General features: G+C 40.4%; 1 long non-coding RNA gene across 1 annotated transcript in view; it reads right to left on the bottom strand.

Moving 5' to 3' along the window:
* Nucleotides 1-13,347: 13,347 nt before the first annotated feature.
* Nucleotides 13,348-15,210, bottom strand: part of LOC149470840 (uncharacterized) — a 146,381-nt gene continuing 144,518 nt past the window's right edge. The window contains exon 3 of the long non-coding RNA XR_016307819.1: nucleotides 13,348-13,480. This is a non-coding gene — a long non-coding RNA (uncharacterized LOC149470840). The remainder of the gene's footprint in view (nucleotides 13,481-15,210) is intronic.

Here is a 15,210-nt window from a genome sequence, read left to right as displayed (position 1 = left end):
TTGGGATGCTACTGAAAATTAATGGCACCTCAAAATTCTAAAACATGTAATGTGCGATACACAATGCACTGCAATGGAGAGGTGTGAATGGACACATTGGGGAGGGGGGATTTACTAAACCTACAGCACTGAGAATCTAGTGCAACTGCGCATGGTAGTCAATCAGCTTGTTCATTTAAAGTGTTACTAAACCCACAACAGTAAAATCAGTCTATATATGCGGTAAAGCATGCTTGTTATACTCACTGTAGAACCTAAGGAGTTAATTCTCTTCATTGTGTAAAAAGGCCATTTGTTCCTGATTGCTCTGTTCCTTCCCTTGTTTAAGCAACCACTTCTTTTCTCCTGATATGACAGACTGCACGGTAGGCATTTTGCACATGCTCAGTTTAGTATGTTGCTAGAGAGGTTTTTTTTTTTTCTTGGGAGAGTGCATGTGATCAGCACAGGGCCAATAAACACTGCCCAGAGGTCAGGGGTTTTGCATCCTCCTGGAGCAGAAAGAAAACTCCTCCTACAAGCTTTAGTTAGTGCTCCGCTGGACATTGATAAAAGCCACAAGACTGATGTAACTGCTGATAAGAAAAGGTATTTAGCAGTTTGTATTTACTAAAATAATTGCACTTCCATGTTGTGTGTACTGTGGGAGACCAGATATAGTGAACGCAGGGTCCTTGGTTTTATCACACTTCGGCAATAAAACCTGGAAGCTGATTGGTTCCTATGCAGAGCTTCTCCAGATTTTGCACTCTCCAGTTTTAATAAATAACCTGCAAAGTGTTTTTATTTTTAATTTTTTTCTTAGTGTCAGGTTAAATTTTATTTTACCCTTTTCTTTTAAATGTCTGTTTTTTAAATTTCTGGTTAAAAAAATAGTGAGGCTTATAAGGGGCAATTTTTTTGGCACAAGAATGGGTTCAAGATAGATAAAAGAAGCTTCAGTAACACTAATATTTTAAATCTGCAGTTTTAACCTCTTCACGTCTGCCCACCCGTTTTGTATTGTGGATGGGCGGATGCTGTACGCAAAGTAAGGTATGGGTACGTGGCTGCCTACCTCCAGGTTTGTGATTGTACACAGCGGGTGTCTGTGAGCAAGTCCCGACCAATTATTCATGGCTGGGACCTGCAGATCGGATGTGTACAATCACAGTCCAGAGCTCTTGTGTTGGTAAGCAACACAGAGCTCTGAACCAGGGGAGTGATTTGCAAAGCAGGGATGAAAAACTGATAGATCTCTTAGTAAAAGCAGCACACTTTACACACATTGCACATAGTTAGGCATAGATTTAACCTCTGATCGCCATAGATGTTAAACCCTTCCCAGCCAGTGTCATTAGTACAGTGACAGTGTATGATATTATCACTGATCACTGTATTAATGTTACTGGTGATGTCAGTTAGTGTCAGATTTCCCGCCACACATTATAATTCCCTGATCGCCGTCATTAATAGTATAAAAAAAAAATTCCAGTATATATCCCATAGTTTGTAGGTGCTATACTTTCCATGCAAACCAATTAATATACACTTACTAGGATTTTTTTTATCAAAGACATGTAGCAGAATACATTTTGGCCAAAATGTATAAGGAATTTTGATTTTTACATTTTTATTGGATATGTTTTATAGCTGAAAGTGAACATTATTGGTTTTTTTTTTCAAAATTGTTGGTCTTTTTTCTTTTATATCCCCAAAATATAATAATAAAAAAAACAGCAGTGATCAAATGCCACCAAGAGAAAGCTTTATTTGTATGAAAAAAGTGAAACAAATTACCTTTGGGTACAGCGTTGCATTACTGCACAATTACCAGTTAAAACAGCGCAGTGCTGTATAGCAAAAAAAATGGCCTTGTCATAAAGGGGGTAAAATAAATACCTGAAATAAATAAATAAATAAAATCTTCTGGGGGTGAAGTGGTTAATTTAAAAATTACCAGATGGTCCTCCCACGAAAGTCCTTTTTTCAGGCACTTCCTGTTATGGCATCACAACTCAACATTTATTGGCCTGAAGGGAGACACATCCCAATTATTAAAATTTAAAGAGACTTTTGACATGGTGGGATTATTAAGGCACAATACAACCGTTCTCTTAAAATATACATTTTATTTGTAAATAAATAAAATGTATATTTTAAGAGAACGGTTGTATCGTGCCTTAATAATCCCACCATGTCAAATGCCTCTTTATACGGCATTACAACATTCTGTTCCTGTCTCCTAATTGTTCCTGCATTGTCATCTTGCCACACAGTATTCCCATAGAGACTACATGTGGCTGTTCCTATGAACATTTCATACGCATGGCCAACTGTTGCCAACATTAGGAAACTAACCCTGAGAAATGCCATAAAACCATTGCCGGAGTGCTTGTAGACAGGAAATGGCTGCAAAGAGTCTACAGGAGACCAGCAGCATTGAGAAGCAACAGAGAAGTAACAAAGTTGGAAAACTATTTTTAACGCCAAATGTTTACTCTAATACAGAGTGCTTTGAAATGAAATGTCCCATATGGAAGAAAACTATATTTGAAATATATTTAAAAAATATTCTTCCCAAATATATTGCCATATATTTGATATACCACAATTTTGGACATATTCAATATATTTCAAAATATATTTCAATAAATCTATCTATCTATATATCTATCTATCTATCTATCTATCTATCTATCTATCTATCTATATATATATATATATATATATATATATATATACTGTATATATATATATATAGCATGGTGAAATGCATTTTTATTACAAAATATATGAAAAATATTTTTAAAAATATATATTTTTTAAATATATTCTTCAGATTTTTTTTGGACATATAAAAAAGTCTTTTTAATATATATTTTTACATATATTTGTAAATGCATTCCAAAATGTAGATTTGTATTTTTAAAGACATACAGTATATTTGAAATGTATTTTTAAAAATATTTTTCGTATATAAAAACGCATTTCAACATGCAGTGTATATATATATATTGAAATATATTGAATATGGCCAAAATTGTAGTATATCAAATATATGGCAATATATTTGGGAAGAATATTTTTAAAATATATTTCAAATATATTTTTCTTCCATGTGGGGTCATACAGTAGCATATCTACTTTAAGATTCATTTACATACCCTCGTTCTACAGTCAAGAAGAATGTCCCAGTAGGTTTCACCTATGCCCTTTGGAAGTATTAAGGGAGTATGTAGAGATATTTTGTTGTGAATGAAACCCTTTTAAATACAGCTAAACCAGTATCAGGCTTCTCAGAGTGCATTAGAGGCCGGCATCTAAAGATTGAATTGATAACACTTTCAGTCCAAATGGTTCACAAGGGTGAATAAAATGAAGTTATGATCAAAAGGTTATCTGTATTTCTCATTTCCTGTTTCCATTTCCTGCTCAATTTGAGTAGAGGCGCAGCAATTTTATAGATAAAAAGGTGCATAACTAATATAAATACTTTATTAGACTGCACAGCATTTGCTATTGATGGAAGGAAAAGTAATTTTGGATTTAAAGTCTTTCAGACATACAAGGGATAAAAGTGCTGATGTGTCAAGAATAATATAGAATGTTTTGCGTGTATAAACACAAAAACTTTTATTGTTATAACTTTATTCTTGGTGAAGGTGAAGGTTTTTAGACCTCCATGCAGGCTAATATAGAAATTAGCTCATTTACAGATAATGATTTGTTTCCTAGGCCTGCCCTCCTTTCAGATTGGTGGGAGTCATTCTGTATCTGTACCCTCCCTTACTGTTGACAGCTTTACATAATATATAGAGGGTCTGTACATAGCTCCAATATTTCTAGTCTTTCCTACCTGCATGCTAGCTAGAGGCATGATGAACCACTAACAGGAATGGACTTAAAGCCCAACTCTAAGTTGGTCCCCAACTTTCCGTTTTCTATCTCAACCTTACATCTGAAGTGCACTCACCCCCCCCCCCCCTTTTAATTTGAATATATGCAGTGTGCAATTGATATTCAGTCCAGTTGAGAACCCTTACAGGTCCACTTTATCTTCTTCTGACCTAGTTAGTGGGCAGGTCTGGATTGCTGCACAGACACCATGTAATGTGTTGGTGCTGTTCCCTTCCTCATTTTCCTAAAGGAGAAGGGTTGATGGCATGCCTTTTTTTACAGATCCTTGACACGCTAAGCTCATAAGAAGTGGGTTGGATGATGATGGGTGTCATTTAACCCCAAAGAGGACTAACACTGGATACTTGCTCAGTCAAGTTTACATTTTAAGATTATAAATGTGCATTATAGACCTATAGACAAACACAAGCATTTTGTATTTACTGTTCACTGTTATTCAGTGTACCTCTAGACCAGGGATCTCCTATGGTCTAGATCAAGAATCTCCAAACTGTGGCCCTCCAGCTGTTGAAGTATTACAAATTCCATCATGCCTCTGCTTCTGGGAGTCTTACCTGTTGCTGTCAGATTCTTGCAAGGCTTCATGGGACTTGCAGATTCCTCAACACCTGGAGGGCCATAGTTTGGAGATTCCTGATCTAGACCAAGGTTTAGCAATCAGTGTTTGCTAGGGGTTCCTTGAGCAATGAGCAATTTCTGCCTCTAAGTTGATCTTTTTAGCTATCTGTACGGGGATAATTCTTCCCAAAGACTGCTAGTGTAAGGAACATTCTTCCTACTGACCATCACACTAATGTATCATGAGTTGTAGATTTAGTCATTTTTATTCGGGGTTTCCTAAGACTGGAATGTTATTTTAAGGGTTCCTCTATGTTGGAATAAAAGGTTGAGTAAGGCTGCTCTTGACAAATCCTTTTTATAGACTGGGATAGAGATGGGAAAGATTATACCCTGTCAAGTGTTTTTTTGTTTTTTTTGCTGTTTTGTCCTCATTAAGGAGATAAACACTTTTAGGTTATACGGCCCTTATGGGTTAGTGACTGATGTAAAAATGCACAATATATATGTAAAGCGTTGCGGAAATTGATGGTGCTATATAAGTACCTGTAATACCATATTTTCCGGCGTATGAGATGACTTTTCAACCTATGAAAATCTTCTCAAAACCCGGGGGTCGTCTTATACACCGGTATACGGCGTGCTGACACTTACCGGTGTAGCAACAAGATCTGTCTCCCATGAAGATCTGTCCCCCTTGAAGCAACTGCGCATGTCACAGTTTTAAGCATAAGAAGCCGATCGCTGATCAACAACATTAGCATCGAGCTGACACAGTTAACCCCTTTTCTGCTGCACCGCTGATCACACTTAAACACACCGCTGATCCCGCGGATCAATAGCCGCCGCCGATGCTCCAGCAAGATGGATCAAAGATGCGTATTGGGGAGCATCATCGATCGGAGAGAGGACAGTTACATGGGGGGGATTGTGACATGGGGAGGACAGTGACATGGGGGGGCCGTGACATGGGGAGGACACTAACATGTGGGGGGGTCAGTGACATGGGTGGCCATAACATGTGGGGGGGGGCAGTGACATGAGGGGTGGGATTGACATGGGGAGGACAGTGACATGTGGGGGGAGGACGGAGGGGGGGCCTGACAGGGGGAGGACAGTGAAATGTGGGGGGTAAGTCACATGGGGGGGCCGTGACGTGTGGGGGGGTCAGTGACATGTGGAGGACAGTGAAATGTGGGGGGGGTCAGTGACATGGGGAGGACAGTGACATTGGGGGGGCAGTGACATGGGAAGGACAGTGACACGAGGGGAGGCAGTGACATGAGGGGGGGCACTGACATGGAGAGGACAGTGACATGAGGGGGGCAGTGACATGGAGATGACAGTGACATGAGGGGGGGCAGTGACATGGGGGGCCTGACATGGGGAGGACAGTGACATTTGGGGGGGCAGTGGCATGGGGTAGTCTTATACGGCGAGTATAGCCCAAACCCTATATTTAGGGTAGGAAAAGTAGGGGGTCGTCTTATATGCCGGAAAATACGGTAAATAAATAAAGTTGTCCTAATGGCCACTGGTTGCCCAGACCCAAAGGGGAATTCTAAAATTCTGGAGTTGTCCTCAGAATGAGAGATGAAGGGAAATCTTCCAAACGGGGACATTTGTTCTAGGGACAACCATCTAAAAGAGGAGTTCCCTTCCTTTGGAAGATTTCCTCTAAAGGTAGCCAGTAGATTTTCATAAATATATGTTTGTATGAATATTATAAGTAAATTTATACAAAAATTCTCAGTACATTTCAAGGATTGACAAAAGTTGTTTGAAAGTACTTCAAGATCTAATTTTTTGAGTAAAATTTTCCATCAAATTTGACTCCACGAATGATTAGATGTTAAAGAAAACTATTCTAGTGTTTAGCCAGAAGAATTCTTTCTGCTTCTCTGAAACAAAAAGGGAAATATTCCCAATGGTACATATCTAGCAGGTGCTTTACCGCGTGGCAGTGGATTAAAGAGAACAAGCAACACTCTTTCTCCTTTAAGCATTTTAATATGTATAGCTAATCAGTACATCAAAAGGAATTTTTCTCCAATGTCACCTTTCAGTAATGAAACACTTGTAGCAACAGTCAACAGTGCCATGTACAAATGCAGGGCTTACATACAGGGGATTGTACAAGGCAAGCTTCCTTAAACCGAACATAAATGAATCACTCGTGTCAAATGGGACTGTTGGAATTTTTTTTCTTGAACAGTGGGCTGCAGCCAATCTGCTGCAAAGCTGATGAGTGTATTCTGATAGTGGGGACAATAGCACAGTGAGTATGATTCCTCCATCTATCTTGCTTGTGTGAATGGGGGAATCCTTTTTTTTATCAGTCCACTGACTGATCAAAAAAAAACAATCTATGGTCAGCCTTAGCATGTGTGTTTCCTTAAACTGAATATTAAAAATTTACTTGTGAGCCAATAAGGTGTATAATAAACAGTTTCTATCAATAAGATCGCAGGCTATCTTGCTCACCCTCATAAATGTGAGTTGTCAGTGCATACAAATGAAGAAAATATAGATGCTGCGCTCTATCAAGACCTATTACCTGTATATAGTATAAAAACTGTATTTGCATTAAATCTGTAATAGCTGCATGATCTCTTATGTGCAACCATACATGATTGTAATGCCAATCAATACCCAAACATGTGTTGATAATAATGAATAAATGAATTAGAAAAATATATATCAAAATTGGTGATATAAAAGAAAAAAAAAATAATAATAAAAGACTGTGCAAATTTATTCAATAATAATAATTTTGCACAGACTTTTATTATTTATTTATTTATTTATTTTTTCTTTTATATCACCAATTTTGATATATATTTTTCTAATTCATTTATTCATTATCAACACATGTTTGGGTATTGATTGGCATTACAATCATGTATAGTTACACATAAGAGATCATGCAGCTATTAGAGCTTTAATGCAAATACAGTTTTTATACTATATACAGATAATAGGTCTTGATAGAGCGCGGCATCTATATTTTCTTCATGTGTTTCCTTAAACATTGTTCCAACAGGAAATTGCTAAGGTAAGGAATTTCCAGCAAAAGGCACTGTGTTACTTTGGCCATGATGAATCTTTCATTAATCCAGAGTAATGGCTATGGGGTCTGCAACCTCTTCATCCCACCACTGTCCTTTACAGGGATGACCTGTTTGAAGCCTGTGATATCCCTCCTCGACAGGAACATGCCCTATCTCTAAGCCTAACCATTCAGTAACAAGTGGGATCCTGTCTTTACCTCTGCTTACCATACTGCCAGTATACACAATGATGCAAGGAGAACTTTTTATAGCTGCCCGGCATCCAAGATTGCTGCTGAAATGTTAAGAAAACTGTGTCCAATTAGACACAGGCTCTTCCAAAATGGCACCAAGAACATATGGCAGAGGACAGATTAGCCCTATGCAAGTCTTCCCCAGTGCTAGTAGTAAACAACCACAAAGTGACTGAGCATTCCTGTGTGACTGCATTATTCCATGCTCTGCTAGCCTGATGGAGCAGTGGCAGCATCAACCACTGTCACCGGCCTACACACAAAGATAGCAAAAAGAAATTGGCAAGGGTGTTAACCCTTTCCCTAATCTATATAAAAAAAGTTTTAGCTATACATACACTATAAAATAAACCTGTGCATTGGTAATGCAGGAGAAAGCAAGAGGTTTGCCATAAATCCCCTGTTCATCTCCTCATTTCTATGTTTAGCCATCGGGAGTAAAGAAAATACAAACTACTTAAGGTATGGAGGAACATATGACACACTAAATGTGCTGGGCTAATCACCAAGTGACAGTGCTGGGCTAATTATTATTATTATTATACAGTATTTATATAGCGCCAACAGTTTGCTCAGCGCTGTACATTACAATGGGAGACAATACATGAGACAGTACAGTAACAATACAATAAAATACACGAGGGGTTCGAGGGCCCTGCTCCTTGGAGCTTACAATCTAGGAGGGAGGGGATAGTGGTACAGGAGGAAATAGCTGTGGGGGATGGAGTGGTAGGAAGAGTGGAGGAGATTGGCAATTAGGTGAGGGCGGGGTAGGCTTCTCTGAAGAGATGGGTTTTCAGGGTGTGCCTAAAGGTGAGGAGGGTAGGTGACAGTCTGATGGATTGGGGTAGTGAGTTCCAGAGGATGGAGGAAGCCCTGGAGAAGTCCTGGAGACGGGCATGGGAGGAGGAGACCAGGGAACTGGAGAGTAGGAGGTCTTGTGAGGAGCGGAGAGTGCGTTTTGGGTGGTAGATGGATATCAGGTCGGTGATGTAGTTTGAGGCAATGTTATGAACAGCTTTGTACGTCAGTGTTAGCATTTTGAATTTTATGCGTTGGGCAATCGGAAGCCAGTGGAGGGCTTGGCAGAGGGGGGTGGCGGATACGGAGAGGTTGGTAAGGTGGATGAGTCTGGCCGCAGAATTCAGGATAGACTGAAGCGGGGATAGCCTGTGTTGGGGTAGGCCGGCGAGGAGGGAGTTACAGTAGTAAAGTCATGATATGATAAGGGAGTGAATGAGTTGCTTTGTAGTTTCTGGAGTTGGGAACGTGTGTATTTTGGAGATGTTGCGAAGGTGGAGTCTGCATGAATCTGTCAGCGATTGGATCTGGGGCTGGAAAGACAGATTGGAGTCTAGAATGACACCAAGTACTCTGGCTTGCGGGGTGGGGCTGAGGGTGGCGTTGTTGGTCGTGATGGAGAGGTGGGGGGGAGGGGCGCGGGCTGGGGGAAAAACTATGAGCTCGGTTTTGGCAAGGTTTAATTTGAGGAAGTGGAGTGACATCCAGTCTGATATGTTGTTCAGAAGGCTAGTGATTCGGCCGGAGACTGAAGGGGTGAGGCGAGGGGTAGAGAGATAGATTTAAGTGTCATCGGCATAGAGATGGTAGTTGAAGCCGTGGGAGTGTATCAGTTGACCAAGGGAGGAGGTGTAGATGGAGAAGAGAAGGGGCCTGAGGACAGAACCTTGGGGGACCCCAACAGAGAGGGGGAGTGAGGGGGAGGTGGCAGCGTTATAGGTAACGCTGAAGGAGCGTTGTGATAGATAGGAAAAGAGCCAGGAGAGAGCGGAGTCTCTGAGGCCGAAGGAGTATAGTCTTTTGAGGAGGAGGGGGTGGTCGACCGTGTCGAAAGCCGCAGAGAGGTCGAGGAGTAGTAGCACTGAGTAGTGGCCATTGGCTTTGGCGGTTAGCAGGTTGCTGGTGAGTTTGAGTAGGGCAGTTTCGGTGGACTGTAGGGGACAGAAGCCAGATTGTAGGGGATCAAGGAGGTTGTTGTCGGTGAAGTGGGAGCTTAGGCGATTATAGGTTAAGCACTCAAGGAGTTTGGATGAAAATGGCAGCAGGGAGATGGGTCTAAGGTTGTTTGGGTCGGTGGGATCCAGGGAGGGTTTTTTAAGTATGGGAGTGATGTGCGCGTGCTTCAGAGGGGAGGGGAATGTGCCAGTAGAGAGGGAGAGATTAAAGATGTGAGTGAAGGAGCGTAGGATGGAGGAGGAGGCTAATCACCAAGCATCAGTGTGATCACATTTGGGAAGCACAGGGGTCTCCAAATTGTGGCCCTTTGCTTGCCTTTATCCAGCCCTTGAGGCACTATTCATCCTACTAATATGCTACACTATTCTTCTCACTGACACCAATAATGGGGAATAATTCCTTCTACTGACAATGATGGGGAGTTTTTTCTCCCACTCACACCAACAATGAGGCACTATTCCTCCGCCTAATGCCAAAGATGATGCACTGTTTACTCCCATGGATGCCAGAAAAAAATTATATTCCCGTTTGCCACAGTCCCCCCCCCCCATACCCCATAGTCTGAAGGACAGTAAACTGGCCCTTGGTTTAGAAAGTTGGGAGACCCATGGTGTAGCACGTAGTTTTGTGTAAGCTATGACTTGGACAACTTGTAGCTTACACAGGGCATCTACTCATTCCCCCAGTGTCCAGCATCTCAAAGGAATGGTGGGGTGAGGGAAGGAAAGGTGAGTATGTTCTGCTGGTATTACAGTAAACCTGTTGCTTTGACCTGCATCCAGCTTCTGCCTTTAAGGGACATGATCGGCCTTGGTTGGAGTTCAGAAGGGTCATTGACCCTCTACTGGGATGATCAGCTTGGCTAGAGCTGATGTAACCATTGGATTTCATATACATCTGTTTCATGTTAAACTCCTTGAAACTATTCACTGGGCCACTAGCATACAGTCTACCTTCTAGTATTTTGTCATCAATTACTGTGGATGGACAGTGCAAGGATAGCCAAAGAACGTATCACCTTTTATCTAAGTAACAGTGCAGGTGACAACTAGTATATGTAGGCATGTTAAATGCCAAAAATCAGTCTTTCATTCCTTAGAGCACGCTGGGAATTTTGTAAATTCCTAATATCTTACATTTAATGTGAATTTGTGCTCTGCCCCTGCAGAATGTTAAATGTACTTTTCTTGCCTTCACCCATTGCTCTATTCACCACCAGAACAGGAAAACTAGAAGCCCTGCAAAAGCTCCATGTCCCTGCCAGAGAAGACTCTCTCCCTACCCAATGCAGTAGCCAATCCCAGCACATTTACTGGTGCCTCACAGAAAGGTCCTGATCATTACTTGCGATCGGGACCTTTATTTATTATTTATTTATTTCAGGTACTTATATAGCTCCGTCAATTTACGCAGCGCTTTACATACATATATTGTACATTCACATCAGTCCCTAACTCTCAAGGGGCATACAATCTAAAGTCCCTAACTCACATTCATACATATACATATATACATACTAGGGTCAATTTAGACAGGAGCCAATTAACTTACCAGCATGTCTTTGGAGTGTTGGAGGAAACCGGAGTACCCGGAGAAAACCCACGCAGTCACAGGGAGAACATGCAAACTCCAGGCAGGTGGTGCCAGGGTTGGGATTCGAACAAGTGACCCTAGTACTGCCAGGCCGAAGTGCTAACCATTTAGCCACTGTGCTGCCCATGTGACCGCCAATCACGGTGGTCAAATTATCCTAAACCCCACCCCACTTCCTGGAATCACAAACCCCTTAAAGGGCCGGGAAGCACCAGCGTCAAGGGGTTAAATAACACTTAAAGGTCTCAACTCTCCTCCAATCTGAGAAAGGACAGTGGAAGAAGAAGCAGAAGACTGCTGAGCTCATCTCTCTGTCACTCAGCTCTCTACATTTATCCAAAAGCGAAAATTGTTGCTCTATACCTATAATTATTAAAACATACATAACACCGTTAAGTACAAAAAATGTGTATATAAGTCCAACACATCCAATATAATTGTGATCCAGTGATATGGAAGCTTCTTTCAAATCCTTTGTGATTCCACCACTGATATATAAAATTACAGTCTCTTACCAGATGAAAAGACCTCAAAGCTTCAGAGGTCAGTTCACATACAATGTAAACGCCTTGGGATGATTTGGAACCATATGGCACACCAGCAGAGATAAAGGGAATTCAACTGCATCCAGTACCTCCACTCAGCATGTGTCAGGAGTACACCATAAAAAAACACATACCAAGCTCCATAGTTTAAAGCCTTTTTTTACATTTGTTTTATAACAAAGAGAGGTACTCACATTAACCAGAAGAATATATGAGCCAAACAAACAACCCAGCCACTGTTCATTCCAGCAGCATGTTGACTGCAGCACAAGCTTCACCCCAGCATGTTTCGACCTAGGAGACGTTCTGTCCATTTATCAGTATGCTCCTTGCACTGCAGCACAACCAGGGGCGGACTGACAACTCATGGGGCCCCCAGGCAATAGGGGATCATGGGGCCCCTGTGTCCTTGCCCAAACTAAAAAAAGCCTATGAAAAAGGTAGCAGGGGCATCTCGTGGGGCCCCCTACTGACCCTGAGCCCTCCAACCCCGAGTTTCCAAATGGTCAGTCCGCCCCTGAGCACAACTGATTCGTTCCTTGGCTAATTCTTGTACAAGAACTGCAAAAAGCTGGGACCAGGTCAAATACACTGCTTGCATTCAGAAATACATTCCTGGTGCATTCTTAGATACAGAGCCATATTAATTGGTGTCTTTTATATGTGCCTGCAGTTTTTTTTTAATTCCTTCCTTTCTTTTTCTGTCTTTTTCTCCACTCATACTAGTTACTTAACTGATTTTTTAAAAGGCAAGCCATCACCATCTGATCATTTTCATGGTTATGTTACATAGGTGAAGTCTCAACAAAAGGTTACATAAATAGAACAGTCCTTGTGAAATGATCGATTCCCCAGCAGCAGATAAACCAATAAATAATATTCAGATTTACTGTATTCAGTATGCCTACTGGCATATTTATAGCAATAAAAAAAATAAAAACTAGGCACGACTTGACCTCCTACGCAATATCAGAATTCATCCAACTATCTTACACTTAAAAGATATATCTAGGCTTCAAATTAACTTCCACAAGTCCCCCATTTCCCATTCTATGTTAAAAAATAAATAAATAAATAAATAAAAGTATCACGCTTTAGGTTCAAAGACAACGTCTTATTTTCATGGGTTGTATGTTAATCTTGAAAGGCCAGACAGGTTTTGAAGAACAGGTACCACACAATGATTTAATTTGTGACTTACTCTGTCAGTGTGACAGTTAACTGCCTTAAAGTGGCTAAATTATGCAACTTTCAACATATGTACAGTATTCAGTCTTTTTATAGCCCCTTTCCCCCCCTTTCTTGAAATTACAATTGCAAAGTGACAGAGTGGAATAGCTCTGTGTTGTAGACCACATGAATCTAGTTAGCATTTAGCCTGATTTGCATAACAACAAGGAGTAGGCAGTATATCAAACTTGCAGGAAAAGTCAGTTCATTATTTATTGGGAAAAATAATGTTATCAAGAGGGAGCCATTTATAACTAATAAATCAAACCCTGGGAATTATAACCCCGGTGCATTTTGTTCTTGTTTCATTATATAGCGCCGTCCACTTGTACATAATTATCAGCTGTGCCGCTCAGTTTTCTTCTTTGCCTCCCTGAAAAGGCGAAAAAAAAATATTACAAAAATACTTTTCATACAATTTAATTGCTTAGGAGTTGTTTAATGGTGATAATAATACACTTCTATTAAAAGGGCATGAATTGTAGACCATTCGGTTTCACCAGTTTATTTTGAGTTTGGAGGTATGTATTATAGCAAGGGAACTAAAACTGGCTGTCAAATCATAACCATTAAAAATATTGTTAGGCTTTGATTTCCAACAGCATGGGCTACATTGTGCCAAGAAATATCTCAGAATTGCACTGCAATGCATTCTTTTTTTAAGATTTGGATAGACTGGTGAGGTGGTAGAACCACTTTTTTTGTTATCCCATTAGAAAAATTATCTCTCTCAAATTTTTCTGATCATTATAATCACCAGCAATGAAAGAGAGGTTAAATCCAAAATTTTGAGTTGCCGCCACAAAAGTTATGGTTTGTTCACTCTTGTGTTAGCCCTCTTAACCTCCCTAGCGGTATGATTATTTCAGATTTTTGGTACCATTATTTTGCATGGAAATATGTTGTTTTTTTTATTGTAGGCTGTAATATTTAGGAATAACTCACTGAAATCTTACCGAACAAGAGTTTATTAAACATCCCGGGTATGATAACATTTGAAACACAAAATCATAAATTATAATTTAATAAATAATCATAAAAAAATAATAATATAATAATAATACATTTAATTCAATAATATAATCAAACCAAAAACACTGAAATTTGAAATAGAGTGCCAAGTTTGCACATCGCTGAGCAAAGTTGCAAAATTGTTTTCAGTGTCTGATGACGAATTTCTCCACAAATCATTATCACTCAATTCTGCAAGTGGTTGTGATTTACTATCGCTGTTCTCTTGCTGATCTAAACCCGCTTTTGACCTAAAGGGACACTTTTTGGACGCCATGGACTCTTCTAAGTTTCCAGGCAGAAAGAACAGTCAAAATGCAGGCAGGGCACAGGACAGAGCACTAGGGACAAAATGTTTGTGAAATGGGTTGAAACAGCAATGTTTTACTATGTAAAATCGTTTTGAAAAAAATGACATTTTTTAAAAATTTTCAAATTTCCCGCCGCCACAGGGACCGGAACACAGAAGCCGGATGCCGGCATCGGCCGGAGGAGATGGCCGGGGACGCTGCAGGGGACACATCGCGGGAGCAAATGACAAGGTAAGCTCTGCAGGGAGTGTAGCTCGGGGTTACCGCTTTTGGTACAGACATTTTACCCCGAGCTACACTCGGGAATACCGCTAGGGAGGTTAAGGCTCCGTTCACATCTATGCAGTTTGCTTTTTGTCTGTTTTCCAGTGCTTTTCGCAGTTTGTTTTGCATTTTTCTACACGCATTTTTGATGCGTTTTTACCGCATTTTGTTCAGCTTTTTTTTTTGAAAGTGGAATTTTTTTTCTGCTGTGCAGAATAACAATGCAAGACGCAGCAAAAACACATTACCATGCATTTCAGCAGATTCTTCATTGAACTTTTTATTTGCTTTTCAAAAAGTCCCTGACTTTTTCCAAAAATGCAGCAGCTCAAAAAAGCATAGATGTGAACATGTTCCATAGGAAACCATGGTAGATGGACTGTAGAGAGTTTCTGCAAGAAGCACTAAAAAAAACGCATTGGTGTGAACGGAGCCTAAGACCAACCTGCAGTGGAACACTTTTCAGTGGTGTTTGGCAGGCGGTGAAGGGGTGTTTTTTCAACTCCTCACCATCTGT

This window comes from Staurois parvus, unplaced genomic scaffold (assembly GCF_062004578.1).
Source record: "Staurois parvus isolate SC_StPar_1 unplaced genomic scaffold, SC_StPar_1.0 ptg000030l, whole genome shotgun sequence".
Lineage (NCBI taxonomy): Eukaryota > Metazoa > Chordata > Amphibia > Anura > Ranidae > Staurois > Staurois parvus.
Note: the sequence above shows the minus strand (reverse complement) of the source record. Positions and strands in the feature narration are given on the sequence as shown.